Source organism: Chelonia mydas, chromosome 1 (assembly GCF_015237465.2).
Source record: "Chelonia mydas isolate rCheMyd1 chromosome 1, rCheMyd1.pri.v2, whole genome shotgun sequence".
Taxonomy (NCBI): domain Eukaryota; kingdom Metazoa; phylum Chordata; order Testudines; family Cheloniidae; genus Chelonia; species Chelonia mydas.
This window is the reverse complement of record NC_057849.1, coordinates 201,721,887-201,729,560: the sequence shown is the minus strand read 5'-3', so window position 1 is coordinate 201,729,560 and position 7,674 is coordinate 201,721,887.

The window sequence follows — 7,674 nt, the reverse complement described above, 5'->3', positions numbered from 1 at the left end:
TATGTTGAACAGTAATGGTCCCAGTACCGACCCCTCAGAGATACCACTATTTATCTCTCTCCATTCTGAAAACTGATGATTTATTCCTACCCTTTGTTTCCCATCTTTTAACCAGTTAATGATCCATGAGAGGACTTCCCTCTTATCCCATGATGGCTTACTTTTCAAAAGTAATTTAAATTAAATTTTTTTTTTTAATTATATTTTTTTTAGAAATCTAGACCTGTTATGTGTTTTGGTGTAACTTGCATTATCCTTATTTTAAATTTGCATTATCCTAACAAAACATTTACTTCATTCATATCTCTTTTATATGTTGCAGGTCAAAGTGAAAATGAAAAGACAAAAAACAATACAACAATTTTTCCACTCAAAGGCCTCAAAAACTAACCAAGGTGGAGAACACATCAAGAACCAAGAATATATCAACATGTCATCTGAAGGGTCAAGTGGTGTATCTACATCCGACCAGCCCGAAGCACAAATACAGCTACCTACTGAAGAAATAGTGTCTCCAAAACCTAAAGGCAGTTCCCGATGTCTGTTGGTTAAAGTGTTCCCATTTACTGAAGTTACAAAAGATGGCTATTGGTGCACCTCTTGCAAGAAAGCTTGCGAAGAAGGAAAGCTTCCCAATGCTATAACTGGTAAAAGTGGAGGAGCTTGGTTTGTCAAACCAATCAGAAAAGCCAATGCTGACAAACTACATGAAAAGGCTGCAAAACACCAGGCCTCTGGAGTGCATCAATGTGCAGAAAGCCTTATAAGCCCACTTTCAAAGCCCATTTTAGAAGTACTTAATGAGGACGTTAAGAATGCTGGAGACACAACTCAGTTCATGCGAACAAACATGGCTGTGGCATCCTACTTTCTATTTAAACAAGAGATACCACACACTACAAACTGGAGGCCAATGTTAAGTGCATTGTCACTTGTTCATCCTGAAGTTGAACACTCGTTCTGAACAAGACCTGCAAAGGCTCACTATCTTTCTGCAAGGAAGTCAACTGACTGGCTAGAAGCATGCGGTGCAACAGTGAAAGACTCAACAGTTGAAAAAGTGAAGAACTCTCTCACCACATTAAAAAAATTTGCATACATGGCTGATGAATGCACCGATGCAAATGGGCATCAAGTATTAAGTCACTGTGTACGTTATCTTGATGTCAGTGGTAGGCCAGTAGATGCATTTCTAGATACTCAAGTTATAGAAGATGCATCGGCTGCATCTGTGACAACCCATATCTTAGAGTTAAATGCTTGTCAACTGGACCCCAAACAGATGGCTGCTTGTGCATTTGATGGAGCTGCAAACTTCTCTGGAAGACATGGTGGAGTACAAGCTTTGCTCAGAGAAAAGTGTAACCCTAATCTCTCCTATATGCACTGCAGAGGCCATCTACTCCAACTAGGGCTAGAACGAGCTGCAGAATCTTCAAAAGACATTAAAAAAGCTATAAATTTAATGTCTTTTTTCAGCAAGAGTCCAAAAAGACTGAATATCTTGGAAAATATAGAAGATACACTGGGACTGAAGTTCAAATTAGTCCAACCTGGGAAAACCCTCTGGCTTTCTCATGAGTGATCCTTGGCTGTTGTCTTAAAATTACGCCAGCCATTATTACTGGATTTGGAAAGTATCTACCAAGATGGGATGGATCTAAGTAGTGAGGCTGGTGGATTACTTTTGCTACTACGTTCAGAGAAGACTACTGCCATTCTCTCTCTCGTAAGTCTACTGTTGAAACCACTTGGGTCATTAAACAATGCCATCCAGGTACTTGCTACAACAGTAGTAGATCTTTGTCCAGCAATAGAAGCTACATTTGGATCAATCAGAGAGCTATCCATTGAAAAAGTACTGGAAGAAGCAAAGACTTCAGTCCAGAAGTTGACTAATGAAGGCATTTATATTGAATCCTTAAGTGAAGAAGAAAAGAAGTGTTTAAGACAACTGAAAAAGTACACAGACTTGATTCTTAAAAATCTACAACAGCGACTTCTAGATTCTACTCAATCTCTATATAGCTTTTACAGATGCCTGTCCTATAAAACAGCAACAGTTGAGTGGAGTGAGGCACTACCAGCAATGGGGCTACCATGTGATCAGGACAGAACAGAGAATTTGAACACAGACTGGAATACCATACGATGAATGAATGAAGATTTGACTTCAACTTCTTTTTTATCATCACTAGTGGCTCGACTCGATCTTTATGCTATGTTTCCTGGGCTGAAAGAAGTAGGAATTCATCTCTTGCTACTCCCAGTCACAACAGCTACAGTTGAGCGTTCTTTTGCCTCACTGAATAGAATTTTGTGTTCTGAAAGAAGTCGCCTTCTGCTTGATCATGTGAATGAACTAATGAGCATATCAACTGAAGGAATGGAAGTACCGGAGACATGAGAAGCCACCAAAGATGAACGCATTGCATTCAAGAAGTTCATTAACAGAGTTGTGCAAAATTATAACAAGAAACCAAGAAGGATGTAGATGTAGTGCTTCATAAAAGACTTGAGTAGCCAACTTTAATTTGTGTGATGATTTTAAAACATGAGTTAAATCTAATAAAATGGTCATGAAACATTTTTCAGTTTTTACTATGGTGCCATACAGCCCACCTTCACCCTCACAGTCTCACCCCTCATTGGCCCCGATACCCCCCCCCGACAATTTCAATTCCTGGGGAAACCACTGCTTGAAGCGGCTCCCCGAGCCTCCTGCTTGCTGGGGGGGAGGGGAAAGAGGGGGGCTAATGTCAGGGTGTCCCCCTTCATCCTGCTTCTGCACCCCGCTTACCCCATTTCCACAGAGTGGGGGGGGACGACACGACAGGGCTCAGGATGGAGGGAGCTTCTTGACAGCAGCTTCTGTCTCAATTTGCTGATCTACTTAAAAAGGCAGTGTACTTAGAGTGGGGCAGCGTAGTTAAAGGGGCAATGTGCATCTCTCGCTCTCACACATGGTGTATGTCTCTGTCTGCCATGCTGTCTCCCCTCCCTCCATTCATGCTGCCTTGTAGAGTATGAGGCTACATTAACAACATGTTAACTCTTGAGGGCTCAGCTGAGCGCTAGTTCATCATTTAGCAGTAAGGCATCCCCTGGGAAATATCCCACCCTCTGACTTCACCACCTCAACCAAGCTTCACAATCATCATCACTGTGTACCAGTATTAAATTGTTTAAAACTTATACTGTGTGTTTGTGCAGTCTTTTGTCTGGTGACAAATATTTCCCTGGAACCTAACCCCCCCCCCCCCATTTACATTAATTCTTATGGGGAAATTGGATTCGCTTAACATTGTTTCACTTAAAGTTGCATTTTTCAGGACCATAATGACAATGTTAAGCGAGGAGTTACTGTACTTTTTAGTGTAGACCTCACCTAAATTAGGGGGAATTCATCCCTGTGCCTATGCAGACACCGATGCAAAGACCAAGAGTTGGGGACCCCAATCTTGGGGTTACCAGGGAATGATTCAACCCCAGAGATTGGACTTGCACCCTGGCTGCAATGACCTTTATGATCTTTGTGGCACTGGGGAACAATTGGCATGTAGGAAAACCTTGGCCATACTTCCGCCTGCCTCTGACTCACTACTTATACCTCATTAAGGACCGCTGGCACTTGCCAAGGAGGCTCTCTGCATTCAGTGCATTCTCCAGTGCAGGCCTTACAGTTCCTTTACACCAACTTTGTGTTTCCCTCAGTCAGTGGGTCTAAATCAGAGGTGATTTAAAAGGGGAGGAGTGTAAATTACACATCAGTTAATGAGCTTAAGGAAGCCTACATCAGTATAACACACATGCTGAAGGACCGAGAAGGTATGCACTTCATCAGTTTAGACTCACTTACTCATTTAGCCTCAGCGCTGAATTTGGCCCCAATGTGCTAACGGAGTAAACTGCAGGATCAGCGTCCTAGTTCACAATCAAAAGCATAATAAAACGGAGGGGGGGGATCCTGACGACATGGGGAAAAGTAAATTAGACTTTTACTGTTATTTCAGATTCAGTAATCTAAAGTGATATTAATAACTAGAGCTATCTGAAAAATGAAAAAATTGTAAGAAAAACTTTGAAGTTCTTTTTTTTTCAGAATTCAAAATGGACTTTTTTCATTATGTTTTTAATGGTTAAAACAATTTTAAAATAATTTTACAAAAACGTAAATGAAAAAATGAAACGTAATGCAAAATATTGATATCAACAATTCTGAACAAAAAATTGGTTTAAAAAACCATTGTCTATAAAAAGAACTGTAGTTCCAAAAATTCCCTCCAGTTCTGTTATTAATTAACATGGATAAGGTATTATCACATTTTTACCTCAGCGATTAGCCAATTTTCAGAGTCCAAAGGAGTCCTTCCATTAGGAGGCGAAACTGATGATAGTCCGCGGGGGAAGGGTGGTTATGCAATCCTATTTACTTAAAAAGAATGTACAAAATCTTTTTTCCCTGAACACAGAAGGAATTAAACAACAGGAGACAGTTTCTTTGCTCATAGTCCCAAGCTCCTTTCCACTCAGCACTCTAACCAAAAGCTCTACCCAAAAGTTCTCTCATTTAGCTTTTTTTCTCAAAGCCATGCTATCAAGGTTTCTTTGGTTGTGTCTGAGCCTTCTTTATTCCTTCTCTGTGGTTTCGGCAGCTTCTTTCACGCATACACAGCTCCACCACCCAATGCCCCATTTTCTACATTGGTCTCCAGGGAAACCACATGGGCTGCATGGTTCAGTTTCTACTCAAGGCTTGCCATGTGCCTGTGTTTTGGGTGGTGGCTCCTACTCTTACAGCTACTACTGGCTACAAAAAGGAGCTTGATTATTTCTTACATTTTTCAAGAATGATGGGCAGTGGCTATGCCCATCAGCTTCAATGGGGCTCTGCCTAACCCTCTGGCATAACAGTCTTTTATGGGCTAAATTCCTCCCTGGAGTAACTCAGTTGCCATAAATGGTCATCCGAGATGAAGATGCCTGAAGTCAGAGTGCAATCAGTGGTGCCAGCACAGCCCCTCTCTGTGACATGTGCAATCCCTTTCAATAAACTCCACAAGCACTGCTGTGCACGGACTGACTCAGGAGCAGACTCATGCCACCATGGGTCTAGAAAGCCAGGTAAAGCCTTAGGCCGGAGACTGAGCTTATCTACAGTCCCGTAAATCCGGGTCTTCCCAACAAAAAGTGTGGGGTGGTGATGCACATGCAAGGTGCTAGTGACAAAAACTGCAGGGGGAGGGGGACAGAGAATCACCCACAGAAAGGGTCTAAAAATTAGTGGAAAAATAAAAAGCGGTGCAAGACTCACAGCTTGGCAGGGGCCCCCTATTGCCAGCTACAGACAGCCCGGCCAAGCTGCACCCCCAGCCCCAGGGAACCCCACACAAGGCATAATACATAAGGCTATGTTTATGTCACCGAGGTCATGGAAGTCATGCAATCCAAATCCGTGACTTCCAGAGACCACTGTGACATTCTCTGCTTCAACCCCAGGGGCTGCAGGACTCTGGAGCTGGCAGCCAGCCAGGCCCTGGGAGGGTTCCAGCAACAGGGGGGGCTCCCTGTAAGTTTCCAGTGACAGGTAACAGACTCCTGAGGGGGCCCTCCACAGGGTTCCAGCAACTGGCAACAGCCTCGCACCGGGGAAGGGGGACGCCTCGGGCAAACGGCTGGGGTGTCCTGTTTTCTCTTTGGGAAATCTGTCACCCTGCAGCTCCCAGCTGCCATGGATGGAGGGGGAACCTCATGGCTCTCAGCCACCACAGTGGCAGGGGAAACCATGGAGCCATAGCAGCAAAAGTCACAGACAAGTCATGGATTCTGTGAATTTTTGTTTATTCCCCATGACCTGGCCATGACTTTTAGTAAAAGTAGCCATGACAAAATCTTAGCCTTAATAATATATAACTAAGGCCCTACCAAATTCATGGTCAATTTTTGCCAGTTTCACAGTCATAGGATTTTAAAAATAATAAATTTCATGGTTTCAGATACTTAAATCTGAAATGTCACAGTGTTGTAACACTGGAGGTCGCAACCCAAAAGGGGGTCTTGGGGTGGGGGGGTTGCAAGGCTATTGTAGGGAGGTCACGGTATTGCCACCTTTACTTCTGCACTGTTGCAGATGCTGCCTTCAGAACTGGGCAGGAGGAGAGCAGGGTGGCATGGGGTCCTCACTTTTTGGGGAGGGCAGGGCTGGCTTTATGGGTGTGCAACTGCGCAGGACACCATGGTTGGGGATGCGTGTTCCATGGTTGCCCCCACCCCATACACACACACAGCCAGCCCAAGGCCCCTTTAACTCCCGAGCGCCTGGAGCCGGGGAGGGGCAGGGCTAGGGGTGCCCTGGCAAAGGGCTCCTACCATATGCCAGGCTCCAGCTGCTGGTCCTGGCTGGACTGGTGAAGCCTGGGACTTCCTCTTCCCCTGCAGGGACAACTCTCAGGGCCAAGTCAGACCCACCTCCAAGAACCCCTCCTGGATGCAGGAAGCTCTGCAGCTGCTGGCTGGGAGCCCAGCTCTGAAGGTAGTGCTCCCGCGAGCAGCACTGCAGAAATAAGGGTGTCACAGTATGGCATTGCCACCTTGATGTCTGTGCTGCTACTGCTGGCTGGAGTGCTGCCTCCAGAGCTGGGCTCCCAGCCAGCATCCGGTGCTCTTCAGCTGCCCAGCTTTAAAGGCAGCACAGAAGTAAAGGTGTCAATACAGTGCCCCCCCACCCCCCAACGCACACACACAACCCACTTTTGCTTTGGGACCCCCAGTTTGAGAAATGCTGGTCTCCCCATGAAATCTTACAGCATAGGATAAAAATACACAAAAACCAGATTTCAGAGGGAGATCAGATTGCAGTTTGGGTTGCCCAGTCTCCAGGAATTAAAGCAATTCAATTAAAGATTATGTCATGTTGTCCAGCCAGAAGTAGCACCCTATACATGGTCCGCATTCTTCATGGCCATGAATTCAGTAGGGCCTTATGCCAGGGGCGGCGAGTTTTATCTCCACGTGGTGCTTTAGCACCAGCAATATTCAGAGCCCAGGAGCCCAGCTCCACCATTATTTGGGGCTGGGTGTCCCCCCAAACCCACCTGCCACCCCCACCCCCCCGCGGCTCCCCCGGCCCCCCCTTGCTGCCCCAGGCCACCCACGCAAGCAGAGCACCCCTGCCTCTGCCATGCAGCTCCATGCTGCCTCCCTGCAGCAACTGCTGCCGCAGGGTTCTAGTGCCCCCCAGCTCCACTGCCAGGGCACGCTGACTCTGGGCCTGCCCTTCCACCTCAGACCCTTCCCTTTTCCGGCAGGACCTTCCACCAGCACAAGGTGCCCCTCCACCCATAATCACTGCTCCTGCCCCATGCTGGGCAAGGAGGCAGCCCCATTCCTCACCCCCACTGAAGCCACAGTCAGGGGCAACAGCAGGGGAGGAGGCACACGCAGCACCCACCACGGGGCAGGTGAGGGAGATTCCTGGACCTGAGAGGGGCCCTAGGACCACAAGCAGTGACAGTGGTGGGGGTGAGTGTGCTGCTGGGGGGGGGGGGCAGGAAAGGGGGGCTCCTCCCTGAGAGCTCGCTGCTGCCAGCAGGGAAAGGGATGGGGGGGAGTCCTCCTCTCTGGCCCCTGTCCCGGAGCAGCCTGCCTGCACCCCAAACTCATCCCCAGTTCTGC